Source organism: Bombina bombina, chromosome 1, assembly GCF_027579735.1.
Source record: "Bombina bombina isolate aBomBom1 chromosome 1, aBomBom1.pri, whole genome shotgun sequence".
In the NCBI taxonomy this organism is placed as follows: domain Eukaryota; kingdom Metazoa; phylum Chordata; class Amphibia; order Anura; family Bombinatoridae; genus Bombina; species Bombina bombina.
The window spans coordinates 495,991,990-496,010,458 of NC_069499.1; the positions used below are offsets into that span (position 1 = coordinate 495,991,990).

Sequence of the window (18,469 nt, forward strand, 5' to 3'; positions counted from 1 at the left end):
CTCAAGGTTGCCATAGTACCACTGCCCAGGGAGACGACTCCCAAGAAGGACAAGGACCAGAAAAATAAGTCCATACTCAGGAAAAATCACTAAGATGACCAGAGGGCCACCCTCATATTCCTGACACACCATACCACATATGGTGCTCCATAAAACCGCAAATTCTCTATTGCATCATAGTCCAGTCTAAAACCGGTCCGTCAGGCTAGACAAACAGAGACAGAATAACTGTCCTAGCAGCTAAAAAGAGCTCTCCAAGAGAACACAGAGCCACCTGCAAATATAAACTCACGATGACCTATCTCCAGACAGCAAAGCTGACCTTAAGCCAACGTGGAACTCAACCCGAGTAGCGGCAAAACATTTTGACGACAGCTCCCGACCAGAAAATACCGGCTCCAAGGAGCGAACCATCACATCAGCAGACGCCACCAGTAGAGAGATGGGAACCATAGTCCTTCCACCAAAGGAGGACAGACTCGTTAATATACTTGACCGTTTACTTTTATTAAGTCTCACATAGTGCCTCTAGTATATAGATACAGCTTGTGTATAGTAACAAGTCTCATACGATACTTCTAGTATATAGGTACAGCTTGTGTATGCCTAATTTAAACCATTATCATTAGCCAAATTTATTTTATATATACTACAGTTACCAGATCTGACCATGCATTGGTCCATACCCAAGACTTTTTTTTTGCTAGGTTTTGCATATAGTCACTGACCACAGCACTGCTGATATTTAATCTCCATATTAGAGCTCTTTACACTATTAAGTTTAATGGCCCTGTTTTTACCCTTCCAGCTCCCTAACTGGCTCTGCCCTCCCTTCTCCCCCCCTATTTCGAGCGGCTCTTGCCCGCTGAATCCCCCCCCATATACTCAGGCCCACGTGAGGCCAGACAAAAGCCAACTCCCTACCTCTCATTTTTAGTTTATAGAGCACCTCTCATCTCGGGGTAGGGATCATTAGTTATATGATATAAAATCGAGGTTTCATTGTTATATGCTCCAGTCACTCGTGTTTTCTATATATTGTTTTACATTTTATGTTCATGGTTTAGGAAGTGGTACTATAACTCATGTCAACTGTTATTGTCCTGCTATTGAACTTGCTATATTCCATGACACTGGCTCTTATTGAGATATAGATATAGATATATATACATATACATAGCACTTCTACTGGTTGGATATTGTGATAACTGCTACACTAGTACACCAATGTTTCAACCCATGTTTACTTCCTATATGAGAATTGTATAAGTGTCTATTACTTCTGCTCCGTGCCTGGACATATTTTCTGTTTTATTATTACTCATTACATTAAAAAAAAAATTTTTTTTTTTTTTTTAAATAAAAGTAAACGGTCAACACTGCATAGAGCAGACCGATCCCCGACTTTCCCTCCAGGGTAATGGTCCTAGCCCAAAAGGCTAGTTAATACCGAAGACAAGAGTACCAGACCTCTGGAAGAAAAGGACGGATCTACAAGGAAGCAAAACCCCCGAGTAGAACTCTGACCGCTACTAAAACTGGCATGCTACCATGAGTCATGACAGGAAGTTTAAGCAGAACCGTCCATGCCCATTCCAGGCAAGAGAGATATGGTCCCAAGCCAGAGTCCTCGAAAATGGAACATATCGAAAGATCTAACCTCCTGAGGAACCCATAAGCTGCCTCCTATGGTTAGGAGCGCACCCAAGACAGAGCCTTCCACCATCTAAAGTCCTTAGATTTAAAGTACCTAGCAACAGCCTCAAACCCAAGAGTCTGAAAAAACTCCTGACCAGTTTAAGAAATTGGCAACCAGTACCACTGGATAGCAAGTTAATCCTTTGTAGACTGGCTTAACCACCTGATCCACACGCTGGTGAAGATAAATGGTAATTTTCCTGACCCCAAAAAGGCGAAAGTCTGTAACGGTCCTCAGACCTCCTACCCTCAAGCCCGAAGGCTAGATCAGCAATAAGGTTGAAGGGTAGCACCTAGGCTACAAGAGTCAACTTTCGGAAGAAACCACAAGTGAAGACGCAAATCATCCATCACCCGAAATACTAGACCTCCAAACGAATGGAAAAACTACGGTTCGAGTCCCCAGGGACCATTAAGAAACACAACGTCTGAAAGAGTCGGACACGCATCATAAGCAAATGGCCAAGCTTACAACCTTCCTTCCAGAAGGGCTAGATCTACGCACTAGGCCCCCTACTTCGTAGTAGGATCCGAGCCCAGAGTCCATATCAATAGGCCAAAGTGACAATCAGAATCCAACAGGATAATCAGCACCACAAGGGTGACATGAATCCAAGTAACACCAGAAGGCGCCCTACCAGTACCTGCCTGGTACAAGGACACTCCAGAACTGTCTATGGTCCAAGAAAAAAAATTGACCCGAAGGTTCAATAGTATGAACTAGAACCATAACTTTGTTCTTATCAAAAGTGTGCAACTTCCGAGGAAGTGCCCACGCGACCAGAAAATCTCAAGTATCGGTTCCAGAGAAAGAACGTTCCAAAAAAAAAAAAAAAAAAAAAATGGAAATTATATCAGACGTCAGCTTATTAAAAACAAAATCAAACACATCCTAGTCCGGATCAAAATAAAAGTAAGGCAGCACCCGTGGGTGAACGCCCAAGGTGAATGGATACGCCAACAGGACCAGCCGATCAGAGGCCCAATTCACTCAAGCTCAGAACTGGAAACGAAACATAAAAAAAAAAAAAAACACTGAGACGTCAAGGAGATAAGCTTCATCCCCAAACGTCTAATCCAGCATCTAAGACCTTGGATCCCTCAGTCCAGTAGGACTGAAATCCTCTAGCACTGCCAAAAAATGCCTTAATAGGACACAAAGACGTGCCAGTATATAATGGAAGGAAAAATTATTCCTCGCCGGATCGATAAACTACCGCGGCCCCGAGGTTGGGGAACTCGAAGCCTCAGGGGCCAATGTTTCCCCAGGAGGCCAAACTGAATCTGGCGATCCCACACCCGACGGGCCCTGGTTGACAGAACACGGACATCATCTTAAAAATATTTCACTTGGGAGATATAAATGAGCCAGCCCATAGATATGGCCATGCGGAACCGAGCCGTAACCTCTCGAGGAAACAAGCCACCTTCCGGAGAAGGAGTAAAGGCCATAGGGACACCTGCTTGCGTAGCAAAGGAAGGATCTGGGGCACACGCATCAAAGGACATGGGATCCTCGGGGGCAGATGGCTCAACGCACCCTAAGGTACCTGATTTGGGAGAAGAGAGTACTCTAGAATGGCAATCAGAAGATAACTGATGGGCATGGATAACCCGGGCCATTTCATATTTATCACAAGACGCATTCTTCGTATCGGAGACATCCGTGTCTAAGAAATCAGAATCCTCCATAAACTTGGGATTACAAAAGTGACAAACACTAACTGGCACCCTTTTTACACCCTCAATGACTGGGGCAATCACCACCTCCTGTGAACCAGACAACCCACTAGCAGACTCTCTATCGCCACAGTGTCAGCATACGGAAGTGGAAAACGTAACTGCACACAGTTACGAAGTGCACCGTGCCAGTCACAAAATGGTGTGCAAATCTCAAGATATTTTGCCAATTAATAAGGCCGTTATGTTCTGAAAAGCCATGAGCCTAAGTATTACTACACATTAGCAGATAGAACCACATAAACATGATTAAAGGGACACTGAACCCAATTTTTTTCTTTCGTTATTCAGATAGAGCATGCAATTTTAAGCAGCTTTCTAATTTACTTCTATTATCAAATGTTCTTCATTCTCTTGGTATCTTTATTAGAAATGCAAGAATGTAAGTTTAGATGCCGGCCCATTTTTGGTGAACACACCCACCAATAAACAAGTGCTTTCCATGGTGCTGAACCAAAAAAATAGCTTAGATGTCTTCTTTTTCAAATAAAGAAAGCAAGAGAATGAAGAAAAATTGATAATAGGAGTAAAATTAGAAAGTTGCTTATTTTTGCATGCTCTATCTGAATCATGAAAGAAATAAAATGTGGGTTCAGTGTCCCTTTAAAGTCTCCCCTGTTCAATAACCCCCCTCAGGAGAAATTAACCCATGATTCCTATTTTAAGATAAAAGGAGTCATTACATTCACCAAATGAAATAAACTGAAACAATCTTACCGGAATCTACGCCGTGGAACAGGAACACGGCCCTTCAAGTGCGACAGATAGTAGCCTCGCTTCTGACATGGATTTGAGTGAATAAAAGCAGGCAGCGAAACGCGTTAACACTGATTGCCAAGGATCTGTTAATATGAGTCTGGATGGTTTCTCAGAAAGACTCTCCCTGCATCTGCAAACTCTAACCTTCATCCATGCTCTCACAGAGGTTGACAGGATTACTTAAAAACTCCAGTCCCATTTCGAAGAGTACTACCCTCCATAAGAGACTATCTTCAAACTTCTGACACTTCTCTGCCAACCTCCTGTGACGAAAGGCAAAGAATGACTGGGGGATGAGGGAAGTGGGGGAGGTATTTGAAGCCTTTTACTAGGGTGTCTGTCTCCTCCTGGTGGCCAAGTTCTGAATTCCCAAAAGTAATGAATACAGCTGTGGACTCTTCCTGTTTAAGAAGAAAAATAATTGGCCGATTAATAGATTATGAAAATAGTTATTTGCCGTCCTATCCACATTTCTACTTCACATTACATAAAGTGATATCTTAGCAAAATAAAGAATTGAAATGTACTTACTAATTAAGTGATTTGGGTATAATAAACAGCAATAATATTTCACAAGTAAAATATATTGTAAATCTATGCGTGCATTGATCAATATTGTGCTATCCAGTCTCAGTGGAACAGATAAAACCAACTGTTCACCCAATCTCAGACTGAAATGTTAATTTCATACAGAATATTGCTTTAAATATGCTCAAAGGATCAATTCTGAGTAAGAGTCATCAATATATAAGAAACTGATTAGACAAACTGATGTTTGAATCAAAGCAGCTCAATGACTGTTTATGAATTTTATTTTATTTAAATTGCGTAAAGTAATATGAAAAATATGTCCCTCCCACCTATGCAATATGAATATTTCCAGTATGCATGTGCTAGCAGCATTTAGGCAACTTTTAAATATCTGCATTTACAAAACAATTAAGAGGTTTTATAACAGTGTCCTCTAACAGAAAAGGCTCCATTAATCAAGCAGCAAAGGGTGCTTAAAGAGCTCTTGCAGGGCAAGCTTGATAAAACGCTGTCAAAAGAACTAAAATAAGGGGGCAGTCTGCAGAGGCTTAGATACAAAGTAATCACAGAGATAAAAAGTGTATTAATATAACTGTCGGTTATGTAAAACTGGGGAATGGGTAATAAAGGGATTATTTATCTTTTTAAAACAAAAATTCTAGTGTAGACTGTCCCTTTAAACAACTTTCTAGTTTACTTCTATTAATTTGATCTCTTGATATCCTTTGTAGAAGGGCAAAATATATAGTTAGGCGGATAGGAGCATGCACGTCTTTAGCCCTCTATGTAAAAAGTGTAACAACGTTTATAGCAATGTTATACATACAACAGATGGCTAGAGACGTGAAAACTCCTGAACTCAACTAGGATTACTCTAACAAGAGACACCAAAAAAAATAAAATGGAAACAAAGTTAACAGAAATAGTCACCAATCAGCAAGCTCTACCCAGGGTGAGGAGCCAAAATTGGGCCGGCTCCTAAGCTTACATAACTGCTTTTTCAAATAAAGATACCAAGAGAATGGGAAAAAAATACAAGTAAATGAGAAAATTGCATGCTCTGACAGTGCGCTAAAAAGCTTAAAGGGACATAAAACCCAATATTTTCTTTCATGATTTAGATAGAACATAACATTTTAAACAACTTTCTAATTTACTTCTATTATCATATTTTCCTCATTTTCTTGTTTTACTTATTTGTAAAGCAGAAATGTAAGCTCAAGAGTGTGCACGTGTCTGCAGCACTATATAGAAGCAGTTTTGCAACAACGTTATACATTAGCAGTAACACTAGATGGCAGCAGTATGTCCTGTCCTGTAGTGCTTCCAGCATGTGCATGCTACCTACCTAGGTATCGCTTTAACAAAGAACATGAGACAAACATTTTGTTAATAGAAGTAAATTGGAAACTTTTTGAAAATTGTATTCTCTATATGAATCATGAAATAAAAATTTTGGGTTTAATGTCCCTTTAAGATACAATATAAGGTGTAGTAAATATGTCATAAAAATGATAATCAGTATAGGATAATGGCACAATAAAATTAATGGGACCTCTCCCAATACAATGATAAAAAAACATAATGGAGCAATGTCTAAATAAAATACCGCATATCCTTTATAATTGGTGATCCAGAGCGTATGCTCCCAAAACAGACAAGGGACTTAGTTTTTTGAAGACTACCCCAGTGATGGCTTCTTAATGGGCTTACATACACTTACCACGGAGCTTCACCTTTCCACACCAGCTGCTACAACTCTCTCCTGGTGTCTGGTTTTAACGCCGGGTCACATGTTTGTGTGCGTTGTGTGTCGTCGGTGGTTACAAGCTCTTGCTGGGATTCGCCAAATCGGCTATTATCAGGGCTATATACACCGCAAACATCACTCTTCATTTTTGGTAATACGCAAGAGAAAGAGGCTTGGCATATTTGTTGAATCCTAGCAAGAGCTTGTAACAGACTTTACGCAATGCACACAAACATGTGACCAGGCGTTAAACCCAGACGCCGGGAGAGAGCTGTAGCAGCTGGTGTGGAAAGGTGAATGTTTTGTATAAGGCACATCCATGGGAGCATACGTTCTGGATCACCAAATTTAAAGAATATGTGGTACTCCTCATATGTTTTACTGTAGTTGTAACCAGCAGTTTAATAATGCCCCTTTAATATAAACAAATCAAATGTCAGTGATATAAGCAAGTGTAGATATAATTACAATGCAATGTAACATTTTCTTGCTAAATTCCCCTTGCTGCACTTATGTTGTAGATATAAGTGCCGTTAGGGAGTCATAGGAGGATATATGCCAGGATGATGAGAAAAACCAGCTAGAAAGGAATTGTCCTATAAAAGTTTATATAGTTAATGATATTAATATAGACTAGACAGCTAGCAATATTTAGGGAGAAAAAAACACAAGATGCAAATACCTTATAGAGAGATGTGGACATCACTAATAAACAAATATTAGTTATGTCTGTGTAAAATGTGCCTTATACAAAACATGGCATAATGATACATCATCACAAACAGGGGCTGACAGCACAGAGACCCATTCCCTTTTGGTCATTAAATCAAATAAATATGCATTTGGTTGAATAAAAGCAGAATAACCCATTTTATGCACCATAAGAGGAATGTCACGCAGCCCTGATGTCACAGTTCTTAGTGCTGGGATACAGTAACACAAACCTGAGACTTATTGACACATGATGATTCACTACGTCTGCTTAGTATGATCAAACTAAAATCCAGGACCTAAGTTTTGCAATATTAGCCAAATAAAAAAACATTTGAAACCTCAGCTTTGTGAATTGCTCCATGGATAAATAAGCACAAAAACATTGAGTAACAATGGTTTTCCTCATTTGTCAAATTTATATTGCAAGATGCTAGAAATTGTGCAAATACTATTTTGATACTGATCAAGTAGTGAAAAATGTGACACATGTTTAACCGGGCAGACCGAACATAGCCCAAATCCACTCAATGTCTTAAAGAGAAACGGCACTCAAATGTCATCTAACATGAGCAAATACACATCATCTAACATTAACAGAACATAAAATACATTTTGACTGAGGAAGTTTTATTTTTTTTAAATTTAAATATGAAACTAATACTATAGTATTGTTTTTGTACTGGTTGATAAAAGTCGACTGTCTGCTTTACTGGTGGAAAGAACAAAACAAACACAAAATTGCTCAAAACACAATATTGTAAAGCATTATTCAATCTTTAGCACAGCAATTCATGTCACTCACCACAAAACCTGTAAAAATTGTGTCAAATTATGAGGTTGATCACAATCCTTTACAAAAACATATCAATTGATTTATCAGCAAAAGTCCCCATAGACTTTAATAGTGAGTTCTGTGGAAAAATCATTAGATATTTTTCTAAAATGTGTGAATGAGCCCTAAATGTGAGAAACAGGTCTTAAAGAATATTTAATTCATCATAGGGGCACTTACTTAATTGATGCAGTTTTCTTTCCAATGCAGACAAATCAGTTTTCTCAAAAAATTCACCATCGCTAATTCAGCAGATAGACTCATATCACATAGATTTATAAGAATACTAGATGTGGGGGTGGGTTTGTTTTTTCAGGAAAAATAGGTTATGTACAATACAGCCTTTAAGGTTGCCAAAAAAAATTTTTTTTACACAAGCAGCTGATTATTTCAACAGAAATGACTATTCATGTGATTTTCAAAGTTCAGCAAATTAGGATTGTTTCAGTTACCAATTCTTTGAAAAATATTCTCCCCAACTCCGATTAACAAGTTACACAAGATTTTATCTATCTCTATATAAATAAATGGATGCATACGCACATACCTTGGATATGTTATGGGTTTGTTTCCAGACCACCAAAATAAATTGAATATAGCAATAAAAATGAGTTTACACTATACTGCAGTCTATTAAGTGTTCAATACCATTATGCCTAAAAAACAATGTGCATACTTTAATTAGCAAACGCTAACCATCATCTGAGCCTTCAGCGAGTCAATTGGTTTTCCGGTGGTGTGGGTGTGTGGGACATATTTAGATATTCACTTGTTACTCTAAATCAGTGAAACATTTAAGATATCAAATATAGCAGTGTGTTTACACAACGTTCCCTGACTGATGTTAATTAACACGTGTTTAACACTTCCTGTTTCTATATACAGCTATAGATTTGCTATATCAATCATGCTACCGTATCACTGGTTATATATGCATTTAATAAACTCAGAGCCAAACCCTATGCTTAGATAGAATAACCCCTATGCTACAGGGAACTTTAGAGAAAAGCTTACCCAAAGTACGGTAGCATTTTTAGCATTTTTTAAATAACTCCATTTAAAAACATAAATAGGCTTTTTTTTTTTTTTTTTTTTTATTTACCTATGAAAAACTATATATAATTGTAAAGTAGACAACCCAATGTATTAATCTAGGTCCATTTTGATATATTTCATGCCACTGCCAAATATAATCACATTAAAAAAAAAAAAAAAAAAAAAACCTCCAACTTTGTAAATAATTTCAGTGAAAACCCCAAACAATTACAGCAGTCATAAGACAAATGGTTGTAAGCGCTTCTCTGGGGTCCCATCTGTTAGAAAAACAGCAAATATACATTGCTTTGCCATTGATTTTTGGCAATTAGAAGGCCAATAATTGCAGCTGCATACCACACTTATGAAATTCCAAGCAGTGAAGGGGTGATCAGTTAACCTAACAAGGTAAGGCCTCCCTTAGCCATATTAAGGCAGATGCCTTCTGCCACCTGGTTGTGGCTCCCACTGTCTTAGATGACAGCAGGGACCACAACATGAGCCTCTGTGCTGGACGTAGGTGCTACGTCAACAGTACGCAAAAGGACAAAGTACTGCTTGACATAGAACCATTGGGTTAAAAGATTAGACCAAACCTTCATGCAAAATGGTTTAACAATTGAATAGGGTGTAGACTACCAATGAATTCCACACACTTTAGTGACCTATTTATAACTGCCCCTAACTGGTCTCAGCATAAAGGGAAAACAAATTTCAATATTTAAACAAGACCTTAAATAAACAAATTACACATGGCATGCACTCTGGAAGTTTTTTTTTTTAAAATGTGCTTTATTGAGCAAAAAAACAAACAAAAAAACAAAGAAACTATATATATATATATATATATATATAAAAAAAAACATAATTTATGCAAGAACTTACCTGATAAATTCATTTCTTTCATATTAGCAAGAGTCCATGAGCTAGTGACGTATGGGATATACAATCCTACCAGGAGGGGCAAAGTGTCCCAAACCTCAAAATGCCTATAAATACACCCCTCACCACACCCACAAATCAGTTTAATGAATAGCCAAGAAGTGGGGTGATAAGAAAAAAGTGCGAAAGCATAAAAAATAAGGAATTGGAATAATTGTGCTTTATACAAAAAAATCATAACCACCACAAAAAAGGGTGGGCCTCATGGACTCTTGCTAATATATAAGAAATGAATTTATCAGGTGAGTTCTTACATAAATTATGTTTTCTTTCATGTAATTAGCAAGAGTCCATGAGCTAGTGACGTATGGGATAATAAATACCCAAGATGTGGAACTTCAACGCAAGAGTCACTAGAGAGGGAGGGATAAAATAAAGACAGCCAATTCCGCTGAAAAATAATCCACACTCCAAAATAAAGTTTTAATCTTATAATCAAAAAAACTGAAATTATAAGCAGAAGAATCAAACTGAAACAGCTGCCTGAAGTACCTTTCTACCAAAAACTGCTTCAGAAGAAGAAAACACATCAAAATGGTAGAATTTAGTAAAAGTATGCAAAGAAGACCAAGTTGCTGCTTTGAAAATCTGATCAACCGAAGCTTCATTCCTAAACGCCCAGGAAGTAGAAACTAACCTAGTAGAATGAGCTGTAATCCTTTTAGGCGGAGTTTTACCTGACTCGACATAAGCATGATGAATCAAAGACTTTAACCAAGACGCCAAAGAAATGGCAGAGGCCTTCTGACCTTTCCTGGAACCGGAAAAGATAACAAATAGACTAGAAGTCTTTCGGAAATCTTTATTAGCTTCAACATAATATTTCAAAGCTCTAACTACATCCAAAGAATGTAACAATCTTTCCTTAGAATTCTTAGGATTAGGACACAATCAAGGAACCACAATTTCTCTACTAATGTTGTTAGAATTCACAACTTTAGGTAAAAATTTAAATGAAGTCCGCAACACCGCCTTATCCTGATGAAAAATCAGAAAAGGAGATTCACAAGAAAGAGCAGATAACTCAGAAACTCTGAGATGGCCAAAAGGAACAACACTTTCCAAGAAAGTAATTTAATATCCAGAGAATGCATAGGTTCAAACGGAGGAGCTTGTAAAGCCCCCAGAACCAAATTCAAACTCCAAGGAGGAGAGATTGACTTAATGACAGGTTTTATACGAACCAAAGCCTGTACAAAACAATGAATATCAGGAAGATTAGCAATCTTTCAGTGAAATAGCACAGAAAGAGCAGAAATTTGTCCTTTCAAGGGACTTGCAGACAAACCTTTATCCAGACCATCCTGAAGAAACTGTAAAATTCTAGGAATTATAAAAGAATGCCAGGAAAATTGATGAGAAGAACACCAAGAAATGTAAGTCTTCCAGACTCGATAATATATCTTCCTAGACACAGATTTACGAGCCTGTAACATAGTATTAATTACGGAGTCAGAGAAACCTCTATGACTGAGAATCAAGCGTTCAATCTCCATACCTTCAAATTTAATGATTTGAGATCCTGATGGAAAAAAGGGCCTTGAGATAGAAGATCTGGTCTTAACGGAAGAGTCCAAGGTTGGCAAGTAGCCATTTGAACAAGATCCGCATACCAAAACCTGTGAGGCCATGCTGGAGCCACCAGCAGAACAAACTAACGCTCTTTTAGAATCTTGGAGATCACTCTTGGAAGAAGAACTAGAGGCGGAAAGATATAGGCAGGATGATACTTCCAAGGAAATGACAATGCATCCACTGCCTCCGCCTGAGGATCCCTGGATCTGGACAGATACCTGGGAAGTTTCTTGTTTAGATGAGAGGCCATCAGATCTATTTCTGGAAGTCCCCAGATTTGAACAATCTGAAGAAAAACCTCTGGGTGAAGAGACCATTCGCCCGGATGTAACGTCTGGCGACTGAGATAATCCGCTTCCCAATTGTCTATACCTGGGATGTGAACCGCAGAAATTAGACAGGAGCTGGATTCCGCCCATACAAGTATCCGAGATACTTCTTTCATAGCCAGAGGACTGTGAGTCCCCCCTTGATGATTGACATATGCCACGGTTGTGACATTGTCCGTCTGAAAACAAATGAACGATTCTCTCTTCAGAAGAGGCCACGACTAAAGAGCTCTGAAAATCGCACGGAGTTCCAAAATGTTGATTGGTAATCTCGCCTCCTGAGATTCCCAAACCCCCTGCGCTGTCAGAGACCCCCATACAGCTCCCCAACCTGTCAGACTCGCATCTGTTGAGCTCACAGTCCAGGTTGGAAGAACAAAAGAAGCCCCTTGAACTAAACGATGGTGATCTGTCCACCACGTCAGAGAGTGTGGTACAATCGGATTTAAAGATATTAACTGTGATATCTTTGTATAATCCCTGCACCACTGGTTCAGCATACAAAGCTGAAGAGGTCGCATGTGAAAACGAGCAAAGGGGATCGCGTCCGATGCAGCAGTCATAAGACCTAGAATTTCCATGCATAAGGCTACCGAAGGGAATGATTGAGACTGAAGGTTTCAACAAGCTGAAACCAATTTCAGACGTCTCTTGTCCGTCAGAGACAAAGTCATGGACACTGAATCTAGGGGGGGGGGACTGGAGTGGGGTGATATATTATTCTACCGGATTCATGTCTATGGGCTTGCAGTGAACGGTGTAATCTGGACTTACTGCTGTTGTGTGCTGAGTTAGATATTTTCAACAAGATATTGGACTCTATGATAGCCATGTGATAGATTCTTTATTTGGTGCCCGGTGTCCTCTCATATTAAATGAATAGCAAGTTGAAAAGATATTTTGGTTAAAAGTCCTAAGAACATCTAGAACTATACTGCTCACTTTGTAAAAATTATGTAGAAAGGTACGTGCTGATCCCAAAGTAAGCTTATAGATGCTTAATCATAACATTCTATGGATATACACCTCTTACTAATTAATAGACCGTACAGTTTACCCACCACAGTGTTTCTATATTTTACTTTATTATACATCTTCCTCTAAAGTTCTAATGTGCAAGATGAGGTCCAAGAGCAGCCAATTCAGTTTACTGACTGAAATTAAACTCTTACTACAATTAAATAATAAAAAAAAGCACGCTAAAGGAGATATGAAACAGCCTGTTTCATTGTTGTAATAAAGAAGCACAAAGCAGTAGCTTACACTACATTATGCAGTTGTTACAACTTAAACAAGGATAACACCCACAGATCTTCTAAGTGATAAAACCCTGGCCTTCCTTAATTCTACCAATATTATCTCTTTCTAACTAGTCTTTCAACTTAATACCTCTCCTGTATACAGGCATAGTTATGGTCTGTAATGATAAAACACCTGGGTGACACACACAAAATAAACAAATGTTTTCTAATAAAAAAATTTGTATCCTCTGACTTATTGAATTCCGAAACAATGACAACCCTACCCATATCTTTATTCTTAGTTAGCCTATCATATACAGATTACTGGGTAATAACTATGGAGAAATCATTTTATAATAAATACATATGTCAGGACCAGTAAATACAGTATATATGCATAAACAAATGCATGATAACAAGACCACGCAATCACACTTAGTCTGAACTTGAAAGGAGTAGATTTTTTTTCTGACAAATTTAGAACTTGTGTCTATTTCCACTCCCCCTAAATCATGTGAAAGCTATTAGCCAATCACAAATGCATATACGTATATTTAGTGAATTCTTGTAAATGCTCAGTAGGAGCTGGTGACAAAGTATAAATAAAAAATGACTGGGTACATTTTGTTTATAGAAGTAAATTGGAAAGTTGTTTCAAATTTACCTGCTCTATCCAAATCATGAAAGCTTATTTTTTTACTTGAGTGTACATACGTGTGTGTGTGTGTGTGTGTCCCTTTATTTACTTTTCCACTATACATAGAATTTATACCTTTGTCCCTTATAAATTCTTAATTTGTTCCCTTAAAGAGACCGTCTACTCCAAAAATGTTAGTTTAAAAATAGATAATCCCTTTATTAAACATTCCCCAGTTTTGCATAACCAACACTGTTTTATATTAATACACTTTTACCTCTGTGATTATCTTGTATCTAAGCCTCTGCAGACTGCACCCTTATCTCAGTTCTTTTGACAAACTTGCATTTGAGCAAATCAGTGCTGACTCATAAATAACTCCATGGGAGTGAGCACATTATCTATATGGCACACATGAATTAGCGATGTGAAAAAACTGTCAAAATGCACTGAGGTGGGAGGCGGCCTTCAAGGGCTTAGCAATTAGCATCTAGATTGTAAGTTCCCACGGGAATAAGGCCCTCAACTCCCCTTGTATTTGTCTGTAAAATGTTGTCTCTTATTGTATTGTTTCTCCGTTGTACTTTTATCCTTGTACCCATGGGCAGCGCTGAGGAATCTGTTGACGCTTTATAAATAAAGAATAATAATAATTAGCATATGAACCTACCTAGGTTAAGCTTTCAACAAAGAATAACGTTCTCATGGTCGATTATTATAATTAAAAAAAAAAAAAAAAAAAAAAAAAAAAAGATTTTTTTCAAATTAAAAGCAGATTTTTTTATTTAAATAGGATTTTTAAAAATAAAATGTTTGATGAATTTTTTTTTTCATCTAAAAATAGTTTCTATTTCAGATATATCTGTACTATAATCGCGTTTGTAACGCATCTGGTGTCGCAAGTTGCGCACGCATCCTCAAAGGAATGATGGCTGTGCAAGGCAGCCAAACGAATCCACCTGAGGTAGCGTAGGCAAACCTGAAGCCTTTAAATAAAAATAAAAAAAACAACAAAAAACGCATGAAGCATAACACCTACACCGCAAACCCCCACATCCGCAAAATAAATGAACCCCTAATCCGCAAATAACAATTAAAATATTAACACCTAAACCACCAACCCCCCACAACGCAAATAACGAATTTAAATTAGTAAGCCCCCTAAGCTAACACCCCCATAAAACCTATTAAATTACAAAAATAATCTAAAAACAGAAATAAACCAAATTATCAAAACTAAAAAAATTTAAACCTAATCCCTATGAAAATAACCCCCCAAAAAAAATAAAAAACACCCCCTAAACTACCAATATACCTTAACCCCTTAGTGACCAGAGCACTTTTCCATTTTCTGTCCGTTTGGGACGAAGGCTATTTTTACATTTCTGCGGTGTTTGTGTTTAGCTGAAATTTTCCTCTTACTCATTTACTGTACCCACACATATTATATACCGTTTTTCTCGCCATTAAATGGACTTTCTAAAAATACCATTATTTTCATCATATCTTATCATTTACTATAAAATTTATAAAATATGAGGAAAAATGGAAAAAAAAAAAAACACACTTTTTCTAACTTTGAACCCCAAAATCTGTTACATATCTACAACCACCAAAAAACACCCATGCTAAATAGTTTCTAAATTTTGTCCTGAGTTTAGAAATAGTGAAAAAGGGTGTGTGTACAAGCGCTAAGGTAATCCCCAAGCTGTATCCAAACAGAGATCCTAACCAACCTCCAAAAAATATGCACAAGTAGTAAGAAGTGAATACAGCGCCAACAAGAGGCCAAGGGATAAATATACCCACAGAGAAATAAAAGAAGATTATTTAATGAACCATGTTAAAAAGCATCAGTAATAAAAGACTATATATAAAAAATGTAAAAAGCACATATAAATAAAATTACAAATACAGGAATATCTTACAGAAGCGGCTCAAAGGGCCAAAGCTGATAATTACAATAAAACCAGAGGTAATAACAGGTGATCAGTGTGAGTGGTACACTAGAATAAGAGTGTATACTAATAAAACAGAATTAGCCTAAGTACAACTGTAGCAAGTGCATCAAGCAAAAAACTAATAAACAATAATACAAACAATAGTGTTCAAAATTAGTGTTACAAAAATAGTGTTCCAAAAAATAGAAAAATGCACTGCAGTGCAAAAAAAGGGGGGTAGCAAAATAATTGTATAGATACAATCAAATAGTGAGTGAGTGCAAATGGATATACAAATGCTAGCTACTTAATCCACTGAGGTTAAGATATAATTAAATAAAATACACAATATGCAATAACATAAAAAATAAAATACACAATATGCAATAACATAAAAAATAAAATATAAAATATAATCCAAAAAAGTGTTCAAAAAGTTGATCAACAAATGTTAGTGAAGAACAAAAATAAGTCAATCAAAAAAAAAATGGAAAAAATGGGTGATGAAAAGCAAGGTGAAAGTGAGGAAATTGATTCCTTCCAATGTTAGTTACTTTAACAGATCCAAATTCCTGAGTGTGGTTGCTGAAGTAGCTGATTGGATCCTAGCACCTGTCAGCTGCTCCTATGGTATCCTAAAAAGTGTCCCAATATGTCAACGCGTTTCTGCCCTCAAAAAAGGGCCTGTCTCAAGACTAGGGAGAAGGAATCAATTTCCTCACTTTCACCTTGCTTTTCATCACCCATTTTTTTTTTTTTTTTTTTGATTGACTTATTTTTGTTCTTCACTAACATTTGTTGATCAACTTTTTGAACACTTTTTTGGATTATATTTTATATTTTATTTTTTATGTTATTGCATATTGTGTATTTTATTTTTTATGTTATTGCATATTGTGTATTTTATTTAATTATATCTTAACCTCAGTGGATTAAGTAGCTAGCATTTTTATATCCATTTGCACTCACTCACTATTTGATTGTATCTATACAATTATTTTGCTACCCCCCTTTTTTTGCACTGCAGTGCATTTTTCTATTTTTTGGAACACTATTTTTGTAACACTAATTTTGAAAACTATTGTTTGTATTATTGTTTATTAGTTTTTTGCTTGATGCACTTGCTACAGTTGTACTTAGGCTAATTCTGTTTTATTAGTATACACTCTTATTCTAGTGTACCACTCACACTGATCACCCGTTATTACCTCTGGTTTTATTGTAATTATCAGCTTTGGCCCTTTGAGCCGCTTCTGTAAGATATTCCTGTATTTGTAATTTTATTTATATGTGCTTTTTAAATTTTTTATATATATAGTCTTTTATTACTGATGCTTTTTAACATGGTTCATTAAATAATCTTCTTTTATCTCTCTGTGAGTATATTTATCCCTTGGCCTCTTGTTGGCGCTGTATTCACTGAGTTTAGAAATACCCAATGTTTACATCTTCTTTGCTTGTTTTGTAACTTATAGGGCCATAAATACAAGTAGCACTTTGCTATTTTCAAACCATTTTTTTTCAAAATTAGCGCTAGTTACATTGGGACACTGATATCTTTCAGGAATCCCTGAATATCCATTGACATGTATATATTTTTTTTTAGAAGACATCCCAAAGTATTGATCTAGGCCCATTTTGGTATATTTCATGCCACCATTTCACCGCCAAATGCGATCAAATACAAAAAATCGTTCACTTTTTCACAAATTTTTTCACAAACTTTCAGTTTCTCACTGAAATTATTTACAAACTGCTTGTGCAATTATGGCATAAATGGTTGTAAATTCTTCTCTGGGATCCCCTTTGTTCAGAAATAGACATATATGGCTTTGGCATTGCTTTTTGGTAATTAGAAGGCCGCTAAATGCCACTGCGCACCACACGTGTATTATGCCCAGCAGTGAAGGGGTTAATTAGGAAGCATGTAAGGAGCTTTTTGGGGTATTTTTAGCTTTAGTGTAGTAGACAACCCCAAGTATTGATCTAGGCCCATTTTGGTATATTTCATGCCACCATTTCACCGCCAAATGCGATCAAATTAAAAAAACGTAAAATTTTTCACAATTTTAGGTTTCTCACTGAAATCATTTAGAAACAGCTTGTGCAATTATGGCACAAATGGTTGTAAATGCTTCTCTGGGATCCCCTTTGTTCAGAAATAGCAGACATATATGGCTTTGGCGTTGCTTTTTGGTACTTAGAATGCTGCTAAATGGCGCTGCGCATCACACGTGTATTATGGCTAATGGTTAATGGTTATGGTTAATTAGGTAGCTTGTAGGGAGCTTGCAGGGTTAATTTTAGCTTTAGTGTAGAGATCAGCCTCCCACCTGAAACATCAGACCCCCTGATCCCTCCCAAACATCTCTCTTCCCTCCCCTACCCCACAAATGTCCCCGCCATCTTAAGTACTGGCAGAAACTCTGCCAGTACTAAAATAAAAGGAAATTTGGGGCATTTTTTAGCATATTTACATATGCTTATGTGTAGGATCCCCCTTAGCCCCCAACCTCACTGATCCCCCACCAAACAGCTCTCTAACCCTCCCCCTCTGACTTAATGTGCGCCATCTTGGGTACTGACAGCTGTCTGCCAGTACCCATTTTAGTGAAAAATATGCTGTTATTAAAAAAATGTCCCTTTTTTGTAGTGTAGCTTCCCCCCCCCCCCAATACCAACCCCCCACCCCTTCCTGATCCCTTAGATGCTTTTAAAAAAATAAGTTTATTTTAATTTTTTTTAC

General features: G+C 37.3%; 1 protein-coding gene across 4 annotated transcripts in view; it reads right to left on the reverse strand.

Moving 5' to 3' along the window:
* The window catches only part of SLC39A10 (solute carrier family 39 member 10), a 237,460-nt gene that overhangs the window by 182,787 nt on the left and 36,204 nt on the right, over window positions 1-18,469 (reverse strand). Inside the window, exon 1 of one of the 4 annotated variants that reach the window (XM_053698577.1) lies at window positions 8,205-8,253. The exons of the other annotated variants lie outside the window; for them this stretch is intronic. The gene's annotated coding sequence lies outside the window, so the exon portion shown is untranslated. Of the gene's footprint in view, window positions 1-8,204; window positions 8,254-18,469 lie in introns of those variants that run through there. 4 annotated transcript variants of the gene reach the window in all.